Below are 20,644 nucleotides of genomic sequence, written 5' to 3' on the forward strand. Positions count from 1 at the left end.
GAAAGAAAGCCTGGAGCTCAGTAAAGAAGCAACATTTTTCAAGCTCAAGTGTACTGTTTTATGTAGCTTTAAACACAAGCCTAACTGAATTATAGTAAGAGAGCCTTTTTTATTACAGTGTAGGCTGCAACCAATTTTCCATTATAATGGAAATGTCCTTGTATTAACAACCAAGGCCAAAGTTAAACGAGATGGAAATGGTACCACTTCATGGTTCCAATGGAGATGTGCCTAATTAGTGCCTAATTTTTTGTCCTAATGGGTCTATTCTTAGGCTGGGCAATAATTTTTGAAAGGTAGACAATAATTTTGAAAGGTATGGTCTTTCACTAATGTAAAGACCATAAATTTCCCTGAAGGTAACGGGATAGGATATTTCCAGATGATGTAAAGGGGACCACTTCGTGAATTTCTGAAATGGTTGCAGGCCACCCCGGAAGGGGTGGGGCCTTGGGCAGAAGGAGCCGGGCAAGGACTTTGAGTGCTCTCCATCCACAGATCCTGATTGGCCTTGGGGTGGGGGAGCATGTGAAGTCTTTGTCCCCTGCCCTGCCAGTGGCTCCCAGTGCCTAGAGAGAACCCATAGCTGTTTTGAACAGCTGGCAGTTCCCTCTAGGTGCTGGCTGCCCCTGGCAGTGTGAGGAGACTACCCATTTTCCTTCTGCCTCCAGGCCAATCAGGGGGTGCACTCCCTTCCCCCACTGAGAAAAGAAGCATCAGGAGAGGGGCTGAAGGTAGGCTTTCCCCTTAGTTTGAGAGGTGCCTCCCTTCCCTTCATAGTGCAGCTCCTCCTAGCCACAGGGTAGGGCCTGGAGGTGGGGGAGCAGACAGTCTCTCTCCCCTCCACCCAACCAGGGTGTATGGTTCCCTCTGTGCTGTGTACCCCTGGTGGGGGGAGGAAACTTCACATGCTCTTCCCACCCCAGACCAATCGGGGCCTGGGAGTGGGGGAGTGCTCAAAGTCTCTTGCTCCCCGCCCCATCCTGCCAGTGGTGCGCAGTTCCCTCTGGTGAAATGTTCCCTTGGTGGGGTGGGGAGACTTTGTGTGCTCCCCCATCCCCAGGTCTTGATGGACTTACGAGTGGGGAACTGGGGGAGTGGCAGGGTGGCCACGGGCCAGATCAAGCTCTTTGATTGGCCAGATCCAGCCTCAGGAGCCCGGCTTTGCTCACCCCAGACTGTCCTGTGCATAGAATAGATGGGCAGATAAAACACAAAATAAGTGAGTAGGGCTGATTAATCAGCTGTGAAACTGTGCTGCCAAGCATCTTAGAGGGAACACTGTTAGGGAGGTTGTGGAATCTCTATCACTAGAGATATTTAAGAGCAGGTTGGATAGACATCTATCGGGAATTCTGTAGATGATCTTGGTTCTTCCGTGAGAGCAGGGAACTGGACTTGATGACTTCTCAAGGTCCCTTCCAGTATTAGTGTTCTGTGATTCTATGACACATGCCTCCTAGTTCTGTATTGGGTCTTTTTCCTGTGTGTTATGATCTTATCAGCTATTTTGGCCAGTCACTCAGCTTGTGTAAATTAGCAAGGCTTTATAAAAGAAGTTGAATTACACCAGCTGAGAATCCATTTCCTCTGCAAGGGTGAGTTAGAGGTCCTGGATAGGGGAACTGTTGACTTTCTCCACTACAGAAGTAGCCTATTTAAATTTAGACAAGTGGGTTTTTTTTAATACTCCACTGAATTACTAGAGGAGATGTCAGATAGTTACCATGGTACAACACTGTAAAATTACAATATTTAAGATTGCTTGCAGAACAAGTACATTTGGTTCCTGTCCGCTATGCAATGTCTTGCTGACTTTGATGTGACTGTGTAATTTGCACATTTTGGAATTCAGATCTAATTTTTTCCCATTAATCTGTCACTAGCTTACACTGATGAGTATATTTTGCTAATTCTGGGGCCAGTCCTGTGGCCCCTATGCAAGTCAGAGCTCTGAATTGTGAAAAGAACTAGCAATGGTAGGCATCTTTTGAGCAGTCACCTTGAAATCATGTGAGTAAGACCTTGAAGGTTTGGGATGTCAGAGATCTATAAGGGGAAATAAATCTCATTCATAAAACAGATTGAATGGAATCATTTGATACAAACAATATTGTTGTTAGCGTTCTTCTTTTCCCTGACATCTGCATCTTTTGTCATGTTATTCCTTTCAGCCTTTACAAAATTATTAATCTTTTACAAAATGATTCATGTTTACAATTAAACAAATTTTGTTCTTTACTGTGGCTCCATTAAGCTACTATGTATCAGAAAACAAGGAACTTTGAATTGCAATTCTGATATGTTTAAGTGTACATCTGTTGTAATTCCAGTGGAGTCTGATTCTTCACTGCTTTGTAACCTGAATAGCAATTTCCACTTGTGTAAAATAGTGTTGAAATAAAATGGTAGTGGTTTATACTCACTAGTACACTCCCTGTGTTTGGACAGATGTAAGTAGCTGTATCAAGTGTAAGTCAATGGAGAATCAGGCACAGTAAATTTACTTGAGTATATATATGATGTGATATGAGAGCCAAGCTCAGAGCATGGCAAATAATATTGTTCTCCTGACTATTCTGCTATTATGAAGGGTTTTTTTTCTCACAGTGAATTGCAACATTGCATTGTTGAAAAAAAAACAATATTATATAGAGTGGCCAATCTGACTGTCAATATCAACACATTTACTTACGAAAAACTTTAAAAACAACAAATAGTCCAGTAGCACCTTAAAGACTAACAAAATGCATAGATGGTATCATGTTTTTTAAGTTTTTCCTGTTACAGACTAACTTGGCTATCCCTCTGAAGCTTTTATATTTACCTAGGAAAAGAACGACCTAATTTTCCATTGTGAATATCCATTAAAGGTAAAAAAATCACTGCTACACAAAACACTCACATGACCCCTGGAATGTAAAAAAAGACAGTTTGAGAGAAGACACATTGGCATTAAAACAATTGGGCTGCCCTCTTTCTGGAAAAGTCATCTTATTAACATGGGGAAGTTTGAAGGTTGGGGCTGAGAGGTTGTAATTTTTATTAGGTTTTGTGAGAGCTGAGGGGATGACATTTGATTTCTGTGGCTTGGCTTTTCTTGAGAATAGAGAGGCAATCAGTATGTTGCTGTTTGCATCTTTGTTGGATCGTGTTTTTAGAAATTTGTCAAGGGCACTTAGAACCTCAGCAAGATGTGTTAGATGCTAAAATTAAAACAAGTAACTGAAGCAAGTAAATCTAAAAACAATGAGGTAATGTAGGATAGCTTTTGCTGTACCATGTTAACCTTCACCTTCCTACTTTGTTAGGCCCCGACCAGTTCATATATTTTGGAGGAAGGGATGCAAATTCTGCTCCCTGACTACCCATAGGGACTCCAGGTTTCCCTTGACTGGGGCGTCTCCCCTCTCTCTTATCCACACAATACATGAGCCAGTGCTGCAATGAGACAAGTTCGCAGCAGACTTTCCTATGCTTCACCGTACAGGAACAGACTCATGTTGCAGGATGTGAAGCCATTTAAATCAGCCATCCTAGTGTTTGGATGGAAGCATGACCAGGTTACATTTCAGTGCTGCTCCTAAGTGCTCCTCAGCAGTGGTGTTTGGATTCATATGAGATCACAGTGGGGCCATTGTTCTCCTGGCTCCACAGCCTGTGGAACTTTGAGCAAGTGCAAAAGTTTTATCTGGTGCACTGGCTCCAAAAGGTAGCCCCACCAGGCTCCAATAGGCCCCAAACTGAGATTAGGACCCCATTGTGCTGGGCAAGAGTAAAGAGCCCTGAAAAGCTTGCAGTCAAATAGGAAAGACAGACAAAAGTGAGACAAGGGAGCTGTTGTTTGTTTCCATTGTGGAGACTGGGAACTGAAGCACTAAGGCTGCGTCAATACTGGCATAATTTTGTGCAAATACTTTTAACGGAAAAGTTTTTCCGTTAGAAGTATTTGCTCAAGAGAGCATCTATACTGGCATGTGCCTTTGTGCAAAAGATTTGCTTTTGTGCAAAAGCATCCGTGCCAGCGTAGACACTCTCTTTCACAAGAAAGCTCCGATGGCCATTTTAGCCATTGGGCTTTCTTGCGCAAGAAATTAACGTGGCTGTCTACACTGGCCCTCTTGCGCAAAAATACTTGCTCAAGAGGGCTTATCCCTGAGCAGGAGCCTCAGAGTATTTGTGCAAGAACCACTGATTTTGTACATTACAAAGTCAGTGCTCTTGTGCAAATACTCGTGGCTAGTGTAGACAGGCGGCAAGATTTTACGCAAAAGTGACTGCTTTTGCGCAAAATCATGCCAGTCTAGATGCAGCCTAAGAGAATAGATGACTTACCTAAGATCCCACCAGAACTCTGCGCCAAAGGCCTGGATATTAAACCCAGATCTCCTGCATCCTCATCCCATGTCTCCATCCCACAGCCATTCTTCTTGTCATCCTTGTGCTGGGGCAGCTAATAGTTTTCTGGCTGCTAAAACCTGTCATTTCCTTCAGTGAGGGCATGCAGCTAGTGACTGGAATTTTCTGACATTGCCTCTTGTACTGCATCCATTCCTTTGTTTCCAAAACAAGTCATTCTCTTCTTGGCCAATAAGCCAAGAACCACTCTGAAGTTATTCTATGCTGCACTTGTGGCTCTTCACACACATGTATTTTTCCTTTCTGAAGAGAGAAGCAGTTCATGTGACATTTTCTTATCTGAACAAAGTTAGAAGAATTGCAGATTCCTCCATTAAAAATAAAAGCTCTTCCCACTCACCTCTTATCTCTGAAAGATGGATCAGCTTTAATCAAGAGATAATCTTGAGGACCCTGTAATGGTACTGAAGCTGGGGAAATACAATCTCTGCAATCTCGCTTTCCATGAACTTGATTTATTGATGTTGTAAGTAACAGAACTTGTTTTCAGGATGCTTATAGCTTCAGGGCTCCTTCCATGAGTTTCACGCCTATTGCCTTCCAGCCCAGTGCTCGCCCCTATTAATTACCATTGCGTGTAGCAATAGCACTGAGCACAAAAATAACTCCACCAACTCCCCATCACTGCCTTGATGTGAAATGAAATAGCACAGATGGCACTAGAGAATCTTCAGTGTCTGGGCATTGACACACATGGTAAACATGATTTCTATAGGTCAAATGTGCTGCCATGCACAAGGGATAATTACCTTCAGTAATCATCTGAAGATGAAATCGATGAGGGAAGAAAAGAGGGATGAAAGAGTGGGGACATCCTCCTCCTCCCCCACCTCTCCATTGACTACCCAGGCCTGAGTTCCAGGCATGCAGGAGTAAGTGGGCACTGTACATCGTTTATGTTCTCTACAGGGAGCGAGTGAGGAAAGGATGCTACCTTTGAGCCACTCTCTGTACACACTAGCCAGTGCCCAAGAACAGCAGGGCTGGACTGAGGATGTTCTATTATGCTTATGGTACAGGTGAGGAGTAGAACCACCGATGCAGGTGCAAAAAGGGTAGTTTCCCCAGGGCCCAGCAATTAAAAAGGGTCTGGGACTCCATGTTGTCACCATCGCTACTGCAGCAGCAGTGGCAGCCAGAGCCCTGGGCCCTTTAAATCACTGCCAGAACACTGTGTGGTACAGTCCAGGTGGTGCTGAAGACTGGCAGGGGGAGACATGGTTGAAGTGGCACTAAGGGCTAGCTGAGGGAAGTATGGTGTGGTCCTGGCAGCACTGAACACTGGCTGGGAGAGGCCCAGCGTGATCTGTGCGGTGCTAAGGGCACTTTCCTGGGAGCCCAGAGCTGGGCCTCCCCCACATTTTCCAGGGTCCAGCAAAGTCTGTCACTGGCCATGATCAGAAGTAAATTACTATTTCTCTGAAAAAGCTACGATACATGGGAGGAACTATAAGAAGTCTGAAGGAACGCCTAACATAGTGAATGCTAGTGGGAAGGGGGTAGGTTTAGAAGATAAAATTAAAAAAGAACAAGTTAAAAATCACTTAGAAAAGTTGGATGCCTGCAAGTCACCAGGGCCTGATCAAATGAATCCTAGAATACTCAAGGAGCTGATAGAGGAGGTATCTGAGCCTCTAGCTATCATCTTTGGAAAATCATGGGAGACAGGAGAGATTTCAGAAGGCTGGAAAAAGGCAAATATAGTGCCCATCTATAAAAAGGGAAATAAGAACAACCCAGGAAACTACAGACCAGTTAGTTTAACTTCTGTGCCAGGGAAGATAATGGAGCAAGTAATTAAGGAAATCATCTGTTAACACTTGGAAGGTGGCAGGGTGATAGGGAACAGCCAGCATGGATTTGTAAAGAACAAATCATGTCAAAGCAATCTGATAGCTTTCTTTGGTAGGATAACGAGTCTTGTAGATAACAGAGAAGCAGTGGATGTGGTATACCTAGACTTTAGTGAGGCGTTTGATACGGTCTCGCATGATATTCTTATCAATAAACTAGGCAAATACAACTTAGATGGGGCTACTATGAGGTGGGTGCATAAGTGGCTGGATAACCGTACTCAGAGAGTAGTTATTAATGGATCTCAATCCTGCTGGAAAGGTATAACAAATGGGGTTCCACAGGGGTCTGTTTTGGGACCGGCTCTCTTCAATATTTTCATCAACGATTTAGATATTGGCATAGAAAGTACGCTTATTAAGTTTGAAAATGAGATCAAGCTGGGAAGGGTTGTGACTAATCTGGAGGATAGGGTCATAATTCAAAATGATCTGGACAAATTGGAGAAATGGTGTGAGGTAAACAGGATGAAGTTTAATAAAGACAAATGCAAAGTGCTCCACTTAGGAAGGAACAATCAGTTTCACAAATACAGAATGGGAAGCGACTGTCTAGAAAGGAGTATGGCAGAAAGGGATCTAGGGGTTATATTGGACTACAAGCTGAATATGAATCAGCAGTGTGATGCTGTTGCAAAAAAAGCAAACATGATTCTGAGCAAGACACGAGAAGTCATTCTTCAGCTCTACTCTGCGCTGGTTAGGCCTCAGTTGGAGTTTTGTGTCCAGTTCTGGGCACCACATTTCAAGAAAGATGTGGAGAAATCGGAGAGAGTCCAGGAAAGAGCAACAAGAATGATTAAAGGTCTAGAGAACATGACCTATGAAGGAAGGCTGAAAGAATTGGGTTTGTTTAGTTTGGAAAAGAGAAGATTGAGGGGGGACATGATAGTAGTTTTCAGGTATCTAAAAGGGTATCATAAGGAGGAGGGAGAAAACTTGTTCTATCCCCATCTTGGCCTCTGGGGATAGAACAAGAAGCAATGGGCTTAAACTGCAGCAAGGGAGGTTTAGGTCGGACATTAGGAAAAAGTTCCTAACTGTCAGGGTGGTCAAACACTGGAATAAATTGCCCAGGGAGATATTTAAGAGTAGGTTAGATAAATGTCTTTCAGGGATGGTCTAAACAGTATTTGGTCCTGCCATGGGGACAGGGGACTGGACTCAATGACCTCTCGAGGTCCCTTCCAGTCCTAGTATTCTATGATTCTATGATTCTATAATTCAGAGGTGTTTGATGCCAACTGCCAGAATGTGCAGGGAATATGTAGGATGACAGAGATGCCCGAGTTGGCTATATGCCTAATAGTTCAACAAACAGTGGTGTGTGAGAGCCCGAAGCCCACTGGTCATCACGATCATTGCAAAGTGTGTGTGCAGAACATATGGAAAGGAGTTATATGCCCGTTCTGAAAATGGAGGTTCTTAAGGTTTTAGAGTTCAAGCAGATCACCAGAAAGAGACATACCTCATCCCTCAAAGACACCTGTTACCATGGAAACGTTCCTATCTCCCTGTCTTGTCACTATTGTGTGTTTCACAATGTGTAGCCCTGTCGGCATACCAAACCACAGGCAAAGGAAATTATGAAATCTCCTCAAAAGGAAGTCTTCAAGAGGAAACCAACAGCTGGAGGTGTCCTGTTTATGAATAAAAATAAAAGATTGGATTAGTAGCAGGGCAGGGAGAGTGGGAAAAGAAACACACAGAATCCTTCATCTAGAAGGCAAGCTGACACTGTATTTGTCTCATGAAAGGAGGGTCACAGCCAACCTGGCTCTTCATTTTGCCAGGGGTTGTGGTGAAAGCCAAAAATATCACTGGGTTCAAAAAAAAGAATTAAGTAAATTCCTGGTAGATAGGTCCATCAGTGACTACTTGCCAAGATGACCAGTCCCATTCTCTGTGTGTCCCTAAACCTCTGACTGCGTAATGCTGGCCTGCCTGATGCTGTAGCAAGTCACAGTTTACAACAGATGCATCAGAACTTGATTAATGAATGGGGTCTTAATTATGGTGACTTCAGCCTTAAACATTCTGGCTTGCCAAAAAAATCTAGTGGGCTTTAGGTTATAGCTATTAATGTCCACGTCTCTTTCCAGTGAAAATGAAAGCGCCATTTTCACGTTTCATGGAAGCTGAATCTTTAGCAAGACATTACCCAATCTGAGGCTTGGGAATATTAAAATCAGCACACCCATGCTGAGTTAATTAGATACTTTCAAATTGTTGAACTATCAAAATCCATTTGCCTAATGAGTTTCTCCCTGTGACACTAGCCTCTCTTGGGTCTGGGTTCTGATGTAAATGGGCCCAACATTAATGACACTGAGAGAAGGTGGTTTTCAACATCTACATTAGTGAGAAGGCTTCCAGAAAGATGCAGAGTAGAAAGGTAACCAAGTATGGACAAGAATTGAGACAAAGATGGACAATTGAAGTTGATCTCCATATAGTTATAAGCCACATTCTAAGTTAGAAAAAGAGGGGGATAACAGGGAAATGAGCCAAATGAAGCCAATTTAATTGTTCAGTCAACAAGGCCTGCTATAATAATAAAATATTTCATGTCAGAAAATATGGGATGAGCCCACAGGTCCCGAAGATGTAAAAATCATTAAACTTATTTTAAAATTATTTTTATTTTGGAAAAGGTTCACATAATGAGTCCCCCACTTTTTGAATGGGGTTACCAGACTGCTCAGTGAAGTCCTGTTTCTGCTTCTGCTTCTGCACAGGCTCCCCTTGAAATTACTGTATTGCCTGTGCTACAGTTGTCCTCATCTAGAGCCTTATTTGGGGAGCCTTTATGCCAAAAGCAAAGCTAAAGTAAATTAGATTTACCCTGAATGGTGTTTTCTCATTGTGCTGGGCAAGGCAGTTCTCCAACTGCTCCAATAGCAGAACCATCACAGTGTGAGTGAGGGCTTGTGAAGGGCTGAAATCTGTGCATGCTCACAATTATCTTCAAATATGGAATGACGGGGCTTTTCCAGGGTCAGGGAAGACGCTTCTTCATCCAAAAGAAGTCCCTAAAGCATGTGGATTTTAACACAATGATGCTGTCCAGGATCAGGCCTGGAAGACTTAAGAGAGGAAACAGTGTGATATCATTAATAGTGGGGAACTCTTTGAGACTCCAGAAAATGGGGTGTTCCAATATCACAGGGATAAGCATGGTGTGGCAGCTAGACAGGGCCTCCACATGGAGAAGAAAATAATACACTTTACTAGGGCTTGAAGGCTATGGGGACCCAGCCCAGGCTGCAAATTATGGTATCTGTATGGAAAGGAGTTGTCTTAGAAATTTGTATTGGACCTGAAAAAATTACAGCTGGGCTCTGACGGATGAGGCTGAGTCTTTGGAGGGAGCTGATGGATAGTCAAGAGGAAGGGAAGAGGAAAAAGAGGAGGTAGAGCAGGGTAACTTCAGATGTTCTGAAGAATCATCTGAGCTCTGGTGGGCCTGAATTTCTAAATCTTCTGAAGTTTCCTTACCAATAGAAAGGAGCAACATGGTTAGTATTCATAGTCACTACACCCACAGAAAGGTGAACATATTTAGTGTTGATCAGATGTCTTTATCTGTGTGTCTGCCTGGAATGTCTTCAGCCATGATGGTCAATAGTAGGTGTTATCTACAGAATTAATAATAGTGCCATGGGCATCTGGCCTGTAAGGCAAAACAAGGCACAACCTACCCAAAGCTGGGGCTGTCCTGGCCCCACCCCACCTCTCCCTGTCTCCAACTGCCACGTGGGACTGCTGTGGAATGGTTAATGTGGTTCAGGCAGCTCCAGGGTGGCTGGGAAGGCAGAGTAGCAGGAAGCCTCTTTAGCAGCCTGAACCTGTGTGACACAGACATGAGGCTCCAATTACAGTCACACGGCTCTCCCGGCTGCTGCAGCAGCCTCAATTCCATTTGTCTCACCGGCTCCAGGAGGTTGCCAGCCCTTCTCTGCAGCCCGCTCCACCCAGCTTGCTATATCCCTGCTGCTGCTGCTGCCTCTTTTGCTTGCCAGTTTCTGCTGCTGCTCAGCCCTCACCCCATTCAGCCCTCCCCTTTCCTGCACCTTGGCCCAGGGTGGGCAAAGTGAACTTCCTCTTTGCTGCCTCCCCTTCTCCTCCTTTGCACTCTCCCTACTTGGTTGGCTCCCCCCTTGGTAGTGTGTGGAGTGGTGGTGGGTTTGGTTTCACTTTCCCAGAACAGTTGCTACTGAGCCTGCTGCTGGAAACTCTTCTCCCCTTGCCCTCTCCCCACATGCGCTCCCCATAGGCTCCTTGCTAGTGTGTGGAGTGGTAGGTGTGTGTGTGTGTGGGGGGGGGGTTGCGTAGACCAACGAGCCCTGCAGCAATAGCTGCCCAGTCCCCTCCCCTTCTTGTCCTCTCCCGTTTTCTGGCTTCCTGTTTTCTGTGCCCTGCAATGGAGTTGAGTGAGAGATGGGAATGAGAGAAGAGGAAGGGGTTGAGGAGGTGGGGGGAAGAGACAGTGAGGAAGGAATGGGAAGTAAGGGAATGAGGAGAGGAGGGTGGAGAAATAAAGGGGATGAGGAATTCAGGGGGCAGGCATGCAGTGTCCCCTCAGCAGCAGCTGGGGCTCCCTGGTTAAGTAGGCCCATGTAACCCTCATCCTGATAAGCCCTGCTCCCCTAAATCTGGACTCATCCAACAAGCTCCCCACACCCACACCCCCAGCCCACTGAGCCCCAGCAAGTTGTGCCTGTTGTTATCCTTTGAAGTCCCACTTCCTCAGGACCTGGACCTCACACCAAACTCCTCCCCCTCGACTCTCCACTGAGCTCAACCAGAGTCCCATTGCCCCTGCACCAGAACCCCACAATGAGCCCTTGCGCATCCAGATCTCTCACTGAGCTGCCAACTCCCAGACTGCCCCACACCTGGATCCCTCACAATAACCCCCTTCATAGCTCATGCTGAGCTGAGCCTGCCCAGCCACACTTGGTACACCTGGCACAGAGGGCCAGGGCCAGCCCTTACAATGTGTTAGGGTCTAGTGCAGCCTCAGGGTATGTCTACACTGCATTTCTCTTTCGAGAGAGGAATGCAAATGCAGCTAAGCAAAATTTCAAATGAAGCACGGATTTGAATTTCCCATGCTTGATTTTCATAATGGCACCTGGGTGCTTTTTCGAAATACCCTATTTTGAAAGAATAAATACAGTTATTTCAAGAAAAAAGAAAAAATACAGTCTAGATACAGTTATTTCAAGAAAAAAAACCTTCTTTCAAAATAACCCTTAAACCTCATTTTTTTAAGAAATAACCCCCTCTAGACTGCATTGTTCTTTCGAAATAGGGTATTTCGAAAAAGCGCCCAGATGCCATTATGCAAATGAAACACGAGAAATTCAAATCCGTGCTTCATTTGCAATTTCAATGTGTCTAATTTACATCCCTCTTTTGAAAGAGGGTTGTAATTTAGACATACCCTCAGTGCCTCGTTCCTGTGTCGGGGAGGCTAGGGTTTTAGGTGATCTCCCCACTGCAATGTAGCCAGTGGCCTGCTAGAAATGTGAAGATGAGGGGTTTTCTAATGGCCTTCCTGTCACAGACTTCCAGTATGACATTGGACTCATCATTTAAGACTTGATCTCAAGGGGAGTATTGCCACTAATAAAAAAAAACAACACAAAACCAGTGGCTAAGGAACTTAATTATCCCGTGTCTCAGTTTCTTCATCTGAAAAAAGGGATATTAATAATAATACTTGCCTACCTGACAGGAGTTTGTGTAAATTCATTGGTTTTAGTTTGGTGTTTTATTATTAAAATAAACATGGCCGCCACGCTGTGCTGAGGATCAGCTGATCCGGCACAGAACAGCAGTCTAGATGCGGATCTGTTGGCTGAGGAAGCCTTTGCCGACTGATCCTGTAAACCTTGTTTCACGAGGCATGAGGGATCGATGGGCAAAGGCTTCCCCAGCCGACAGATCTACATCTAGACTGCCACGCTGTGCCAGATCAGCTGATCTTCGGCACAACACGGTGGCCATGTTTATTTTAATGAAGCGGGGATTATTTAAATCCCCGCTTCATTGACTATGCAGGGTAAACTAGTTTACATGGCTCCGTCGATGGAGCCATCTAGTCTAGACATACCCTAGGAGGGTGGTGAAGCACTGGAATGGGTTACCTAGGAAGGTGGTGAAATCTCCATCCCAAGAGGTTTTTAAGTCTCAGCTTGACAAAGCCCTGGCTGAGATGATTTAGTTGGGATTGGCCCTGCCTTGGGCCAATTAATGACCTCCTGAGATCTTTTCCAGCCCTAGGATTCTATGACACTATGATTTTATGAGAAGCAGGAAGCTGCCTCAACACGCCTCCTTGCACCACTAACCAGGAGCTGCTAAAGGTAAGCTCCACCTGCCCCAGCCCTGCCCCCCCCCCAAGCCAGAACCCCCGGCTACACTCCAAAACTCTCATCCTCAGCCCCACCCTGGAGTCTACACTCTAGTGAAATTATGCTGGGGCAGGCATTGATAATTTTCTTCAGGTAGGTGATGAGAAAAATAAATTTAAAACCACTGCCCTACCATACAACCACATACAGTACTAAACATTGGCCTAAACAGGATTTGGGGATACAAAGAACTATGTTGTGTACACAATATGAGTTCTTATTTTCCTAGAAACAGCACCCAAATGACAAAAAAAGCACATCTCTGCATGAGGCTTGTCCAGATAGATTCTGAGCTCTGTGGCTCGATGGTTTTAACACCCTTGTATTGCATTGTTATGTATCAGGCAAACTGTAGCAATGATTATGTAGAGTAATTGTGTTGTGTTAGACCCTGCTAGCAAAAATAATCTCCTTATGCAAAATGTATATGATTAATAAAAGATGAGCATTTTTAATTCAGTTGTCCTTGCCCTTCCTAATCCTTCTTAGTTTACTTCTCTTTTCAGACAATGCATTTTTGTAATCATCATGTTAGTAAATCTGCCACCAGCTGCTGAGCCATTATACCAGTATTTGTTTTCCAGTTGTAGCTTTGGCATACAATCCTCTTGAGAAATTGGCTTCTTAACAGAATGTATTCATGTATGTCTGTGTACATTGTTATTATTTATATTACTACAGCACTTAGGAGCTCTTGTCATGGGACAGAACCCCATTGTGCTAGGTGCTGTACAGACATAGAACAAAAAGATGGTCCCTGCACTAAGGAGCTTCAGTCTAAGGGTAAGTTAGGAGGCATCAGACAGAGACAGCCTAGAGCAAGGAACACAAGGAGTCAAAATGATGAGAATGATCTCAGCACATCACCAGACTATCTACGTTTTATTTTTTATTTTTTTGTAGGCATCAAGGCAAAGGAGAATTTTGAAGGAGGATAATGAGGCAGCTTTGTGGATGCATACGGGATCTTCTTCCAAGTATGAGAGAGAGCATAAGGGTACTTGTTTTGAAAGTTTACTAAGTAAAAGATGGAGATTGACAGCATTGGCCAATTGGAAATGAGCATCAACAGCTCTATAGTGAATGAAAGCTAATTGGTAGGATGGAATTGATTGTAGGTTCTTGAAAGTGAATACAAGCAGTTTGCTTGATGTAGTACAGAAAGGGAAGGAATGCAAAACAAGGGGTGACATTGTCAAAACTGTAGACTGGGAATATGCTCTTTCCCACAGTATTCTGAATAGGTAAAAGAAGGGTAATATTGCACTTGTCAAGGCCAACAGGAAGGATATTGTAATAATCAAAGTATGAGATGATGAGAGGATTCATAGGAAAAGCTGCATATTAGCAATATGAAGAATTGGGTTAGATTTAGACATTGTCTGGACTTGAGGGCTTAGAGAGAGGTCTGAGTAGAAGATGATGCCTGTTGACAGGCTGGATTGTGGTATGACTGAGAAAGCAGTAAGTGGAGAGAGTTAGGGGGAGATTAGACATCCACTCCAGCTCAAAATGGCTAATCCAAGCCCCTAGACATCCATGGAGCTGTCTGAAAGGCAGGCTGAGAGTTTAGTTGGGACAAAAGGAGATGGATCTGGGGTAAAGAAGTAGACCTAGGAGTTGTTAGCATAAGGACGGTAGCTGGATTTGTCTGATTACCGAAAGAGAGGTTGTAAAGGAAGAAGAAAAGGACCAAGGACAGCGCCTGATGGAGCCCTGCAGAAAGTTGGAGGGCTAATGAAGAGGATCCTTTGATGGAGCAATTAGAGAGGTAGGAAGAGAACCAAGAGGACAGAATCATGGAAGCCAATGGAGATTGAGACTTTAAGATGAGTACAGTCAGTGGTGTAGAGGTGTCTGAGAAGTTCTAGAGGAGCAGGAGAATACAGTACTGGTTCTCAGCTTTAGCTAGGAAAAGGATAATGGAGACCTTTGCAAAAAGCAGATGACAAGGGGAAGAAACCAGGTTGGAATTACATATCAGAGGGGTAGCCGTGTTAGTCTGAATCTGCAAAAGCAGTGTGGCACCTTATAGACTAACTGAAGTGTTGGAGCATAAGCTTTGAATCAATGGACACAAATCGGATATTAGGAATAGCAACATGCAAAAACCTGTAGGGGAATACTTCAATCTCCCTGGATACACAACTGCAGATCTAAAAGTAGCCATCCTGCAGCAAAAAAACTTCAGGACCAGACTTCAAAGAGAAACTGCTGAGCTTCAGTTCATCTTTAAGTTTGACACAATCAACTCTGGATTAAACAAAGACTGTGAATGGCTTGCTAACTACAAAAGCAGCTTCTCCTCTCTTGGAATTCACACCTCCAGATCAGCTACTAGAAGTGGGCCTCATCCTGCCTGATTGGATCCACCTTGTCATCTCCAGCCTGATTCTGGCCTGCATATTTATACCTGCCTCTGGAAATTTCCACTACATGCATCTGACAAAGTGGGTCTTTGCCCACGAAAGCTTATGCTCCAACACTTCAGTTAGTCTATAAGGTGCCACAGGACTCCTCGCCGCTTTTGCAGGTTGGAATTGTGTACCATGTTCTCAGTGCACACATCTTGTCATTTTACAACAATTCTATTTTGAAAATAAATGTTCCCCATGAGCTAACATGAGTAAATAGGAAAGAAAAAAGTGACCTAATGACATTATGCACAAAATAAATGTTTGCTCTCCAGGTTTCCATGACACTGCTCCATAACCTGTTGAAATCAATGGAAAGATTCCTGTAGACTTCCCTGGCTTTGGATCAGGCCTTAAATTCTTTGTTTTGCATCACAGGATGTTAATGACACTCGCTTTTCATTAAATTTTTGGAGTCCTGATTCTGTTTTCCTTATTTAAGCAAAACTTGCACTGACTTCAATGGGTATTTCACTTGTATGTAGACTGTAGGATTGAGCCAAATAACAGGATAGCTACTTAATGAAACAGGGGCTCTCCCTTGTATGAAAAGTTATCATCTGCCAATAGTTACTAGATTATGGTTTCTAATATACCACACTTTCCCCCTATTATATAGAGAAGGAAATAGCCCAACGCACTATGACTGTATGATAAATGCTGGCAGCTGCTGACTTCTCAACTACTTACAATAAGCAATAAGCACTATGTATGAAAAATAAAATCAAGGACTGTCTTATTAGTTCTAAAATGTAACAGAACAGGCATTGTATGCTATTCAAGGCTAATTACCATGATACTCCTTAGGCTGGGGTTCCCAAAGGAGCCCAAGGGATTTGGATATTCAGAACAGGTGGAACCATTTCATTAAGCAGGCCTGGGACAACCAGAAGTGGCTGCAGAACTTCTGCATGTGCAAGGCCACTTTCCTGGAGCTCTGCGAGTGGCTCACCCCTGCCCTCAGGTGACAGGACTCCCAGCTCAGACCCGCCATCCCCATTCAGGAATGCATGGCTATTGCCCTGTGGAACTTTGCCATACTAGACCCTCTTGGAAATCAGTTCACCATGGGGAAATCACAACTGAGGCTTTGCTTGTGCAGGTAGCCAAGAACATCAAACACATGGTTGTTACTCTGGGCAACATGGACACCATTGTTGATGGCTTTACTGGTCTTCTGGGGGTGGATTGTGAGCAGGGCCAGGCTGGTAGTTTGGTAAGTCTGTGTCTTCTCATGCATGTAAAACCTGACACCCATGGGAATAAATAAAGAACCTTGAATGGGGCATGCGGGTTCAGTGCTGGATCTGGCAGTGGTGCCTGTCTCCAGGCGGCATGGAGGCTCCAGCTGCCCTAGAGGGCCCACTGTCCTGTGTTCTGGGACCCTGGTGGCCCCTAGGAAGTCTTGCAGAAAAGCCATCAGGAGGGCAGTGAGGTGAATAGTGGCCCACTCAACACACAATGCCATGCAGTCCTTCACTGAGGTGAGGATAGTGAACATGGCATTGTGCTGCTGCACAAGCTCTTTCCACATGTCTTTTCTCTCCTCCTGGGCAACCCAATGCTCCTCCCCATTGATGGCCCACTCCTGGCAGTCTGCCTTGGTTCCCTGGATTCAGGACTGCAGGCAAACTATCTATTCCCTCATCAGTTCCTCCCAGGTGTATTTCTGCCTTCAGATCCTCCTCATTTGGTTAGACAGCATGGGAGGTGGGGGATGAGGCATGCTTGCAGCTGTCCCAGACGTGAAGAAAAGTTTCGAGGGCAGTCATGGCAGGAGACAATGTGTCTGAAGCCTAGCCCTAATGTCTGAGCCAACACCAAGGATCTCAGTTCAGACGATGGTGATGAGCTTCAAACAAGGCCAGATGTTGCCTAGAAAGTGAGCACTTTCCAGGAGGTGCACGGACATCCCAAAACAGCATCACAATACCCATGTACTCGGGGACAAGCAGGTAAGGGAAGGTGCCAGCCAAGCCAGAAGCCTTTGGATGGGAGGGAGAATGGGGCAACTTGACTTCCTACTGAGTTCTGCACACTGTGGGTCTGGCACTGTTGTCATCCCACAGTAAAAGAACATCTATCCCTGCTTGCTGGAGGACTTAGGGAGGAGGGTTGTGGGAGGCATGTGTGAGTGGCAGATGCCATTTGCTGGAGAGAGTGCTACTGAGTTCCCATCCTCTTCCTCCTCCCAGTAGGTTTCCATGCATGAGGTCAGTCTCTTCCACATCACTGCGCTTGATCAAGAGTGAATATTAACTGAGTGCAGACATGAGCCTATGTTGCTGTGTGGTTCCATGACCCCAGACTCCTCAGTGGTGGCTTGGCATAGGACGGTGTTCCACTACGGGTGCTGGAGTAAGGCAGGCCTCTCCAGGAACCTTGTGAGAAGGATTGAGGAATCCCTGTGTGAGAGCTTCATGGAGCCGAGTACACCAGACTGGTGCTCTATCTGCAGACATGTGAACAAGCTGTTGTGCGACCCCCTAGGTCAAATAGGTCAAGAGAGGAGCATGCAGCCTCTTGCAGCCCCTTGCCTCCCATCCTGTGTGCATAGGGAAGGTGATAGAACTCACTTGAAGTGCCTTCCCTGGGTGTGCTAAAATCTTGGGAGATATCCTGGGAGGGTGGAACTGGCTGCAAGGTGAGGAGCAGCTCCTGGCTATTGGGCATGGTCGTCTGGCTGGCCTTCTCCTCCTGTTCCACATTGTTGCCATCTTCCTCCACCATCCATCCCTCCTCCAGGCCAATGCGGGGCATGTTTTGGTCAGACTTGATGACCACAATGCAGGAGGTAGCCAAGTTTCACAGGATGACATCCAGCTGCTCTAGTAATGGCAAGTGAGCAGTGACACTTCAAAGTAAGAATAAGAGATCTCCGGAAAAGGGCTTTTTTCCGGAGGATCGGGGCCAGTGTAGATGCTCTTTTCCGGCTTTTCTAAAAGCCGGAAAAAAGCGGCAGACATTTTTATTTAAATGCCACGGGGGATATTTAAATCCCCCGCGGATTTCCCTATTACGACCTGTAAAATTAGCATGCCCCTTTTGGAAAAGGGGCCAGTGTAGACGTAGCCCTTGTGAAAAGCAGGAGTACAGAGTTCAAATTCTGTGACCTGTTATTTTGAAATAACGGGCTTGGTAGTGTGGATGCATGGCTTATAAATTCAGCCTTGGGGGGGACGGTATTTCAAAATAAATTTTAGTGTAGACCAGGGCTTAGAGTTGTATGTATGTATTGGGAACAAAGCAAGGGCTGTAGCATGTCACTTTTTTAATTGTCCCATTGGAAATTAACTTTCCTGAGGGTGCTTCCCAGGTAAACTTTATCCCCCATGATGTTCTCTAAAATGTTGTTCTCTAAAATGTTACAGTAGGGATTGATATGCTGCCTCTGTGAAAAAATGGCTCATTTAGGGGAATAAGTTGAGGAAAGTAATAAAAATAGTAATTCTTTGCTATTTTATTTTAACATACCTGTTAGAATTTTGTGATGATGATCTTAGGGGAAATAGAAATTATAACACCCAGTGCACCAATATTTTTGCATTGCAAATGTCTTGTCTGCAATTGTACTGTGATTGGATCTTTAAAATGAATTTCTGTTTATGTGATGCTTAAAGTCATGTAATGCTACATTAACCAAATAACAAATTAATGCTGTTCATTGCACAAACAATGACATACTCCATGCACCTCCAAACATGTTGGAAATACAACTGAAGATCTGGTTATGAGCTGAATAAGGAAATATTTTATAGGCCTCTATGACAACTACTGACAACAATTAGGGTACGTCTAAACTACATGCCTCTGTCGGCAGAGGCACGTAGATTTGTTTGTTCAGCAAAGGCAAATGAAGCCGCGATTTAAATGATCGCGGCTTCATTTACATTTACATGGCTGCCGCGCTGAGCCGACAAACAGCTGATCAGCTGTTTGTCGGCTCGCGCGCTAGTCTGGACGTTCCCCCTGTCGACATCAAAGCCCTTTGTCGGCAGCCCTGGTAAACCTCATTCCACGAGGAATAACAGGGCTTCCGACAAAGGGCTTTGATGTCGACAGGGGGAACGTCCAGACTAGCGCGCGAGCCGACAAACAGCTGATCAGCTGTTTGTCGGCTCAGCGTGGCAGCCATGTAAATGTAAATGAAGCCGCGATCATTTAAATCGCGGCTTCATTTGCCTTTGCTGATCTGTCTAATCTACATGCCTCTGCCGACAGAGGCATGTAGTCTAGACACAGCCTTACTGAATTGTACTCTATGACAACAATTACTGAAGGTTTGGAAGTTGAGGGGTAAGCACCCTAAAAAATCAGATGATTATTGGAACTACAGTATTTATATAGTGCTTCACTACTACAGCAGTAGGTATATATAGTACAAGGAATGATATCTATTTGAAATCTTTTAGGCTGATAAACTCACAGGGCTCGACAAATAATACAATCTACTCACCCGTGGTGAGTAGATTGCAACCCAGGAAAGCTGGGTTTGGGCGATCTGCGCATGTGCAGAACTATCTACACATGCGCAGATCGCTGGACAGCACAGCTGGTGAGCAGGACTCACTGTGGTTCGGCAAGTCCTGTAAACTCATATAGGAAATACCTAAGAAAAATAGCACATATCGAGGTAATGTTATCTAAATATATACAAAAGTTAGAAACTTTGTCAGAGCAACATCTACAGCTCTGAAAAGTCTATTTTATACATAAATGTTAAGAAGGGAAAGGAGTATAATCCTAAAATACGAAAGATAGATTGGGAGTATTAAGAAAAAACAAAACTTCAACAGGTCTGGAATCAGTAGCTAGTGATCAGTAAGGATGCAATTTGCATCCGTGAAGAGGATCAGTACAAGTCTAATGCATCATATAATTCCCTGGTAAGTCCTTATTTGAGGATCTCAGGCCAGGTTCAGACTATGAGGGAAGGTTGGTTTAAGGTATGCAATTCTACCTACTTAAAAAACGTAGCTAGAGTTGACATACCTTAAGACGAACTGTGGCACCATCATCACCGAGGAAGAAATGCTCCTATCAACTTCCCTTACTCCTTGTGAGGAGTAGAAGTACCAGGGTCAATGGTGAGCCCTCAGTGTTCAATACAGCAGGTTTTTACTAGCACCACTAAATCAAATTCCAGGAGATTGACTTCTGCAATGCTGATCTTCTGTGAGTGGAGATATGGCCTTAGTGTTGCTCTGATGCTACATGAATGAGTGACTCTCACCTACATTTTTACATCAAAACTTAAAGCATGTGCTTATAGTAGGAGACCATGGCTAAGTGGTCACATGGGAATGTGTCTCTATTTGATACAAATATGTATATATGGTCATCTGAAATTCTTGAAGACTCCCATTTTTGAATATTGAACAAATATGGCTAACTTCTCAGGGTGCAAGATTCTTTTAATTGCATTGAATATGGTGCTTTGAGTTAGTGTGAATGGATTTACATCTAACTCTTTACCCACACCTGAACTTCGAGTTAGAGCAAATTCAAAGTTTTCAGATAAACACTGGTCAAAACA

Source organism: Pelodiscus sinensis, chromosome 15 (assembly GCF_049634645.1).
Source record: "Pelodiscus sinensis isolate JC-2024 chromosome 15, ASM4963464v1, whole genome shotgun sequence".
NCBI lineage: Eukaryota > Metazoa > Chordata > Testudines > Trionychidae > Pelodiscus > Pelodiscus sinensis.